Consider the following 708-nt stretch of genomic DNA (forward strand, 5'->3'; position numbering starts at 1 on the left):
TTGGCCAACTTCCATGTGTTAGTCATTGATGGCCGCAAAATAGCCATGAAGCAGGCGGCAATTTCAAGCAACTACAAGTATCAAAGTAAGATGCGATTTACAAGAGTACCGCGTATCGCTCCCACGAGGAAATGCACTAAGAAACATATTTGAAAAATGCGAAGCGATAATTTATTAACTATTCCAACCTAGTTTCGCGTGATTTAGAAAACAGTAAAAAGAACTCGTAAATCTATCAGAGTTGGCGGAAAAACAAAGAGAAAAGCACGAATAAATTTGCTTTGGAGTTTCTTCAAGATTGTTGTGGATCGTGCCTCTATGATTCGGGTGTAGTACCTGACCAACTTTTCCTGTAATTTCTCTTATGTGGTTGTGCCTATTAGGGATGATATTTTCTTCTTAAGCATAGTGCTATCAAGACAGCTCGTTGTTTGCGAACAGCTCGTATTCGACTCGGTACGAATCTCGTGTTCGACTCGTTCGCTAAGTTAACGAGCCGAACACGAACAACACGAACAAATATTTGTTCGTTCGTGTTCGGCTCGTTTTGGCTCGAAATACTACTAATTATATATATATATTATATTTGATGAGTAGTATTTTTAAAAAATTTAATTGACTACAAGGCTACAAAGATTTATAATCAATTAAAAGTACTAATTAAGAAAATAGAATAAAAATTATTAAATTAGATTCAAATGATGTTTT

Source organism: Phalaenopsis equestris, unplaced genomic scaffold (assembly GCF_001263595.1).
Source record: "Phalaenopsis equestris unplaced genomic scaffold, ASM126359v1 Scaffold000147, whole genome shotgun sequence".
Lineage (NCBI taxonomy): Eukaryota > Viridiplantae > Streptophyta > Magnoliopsida > Asparagales > Orchidaceae > Phalaenopsis > Phalaenopsis equestris.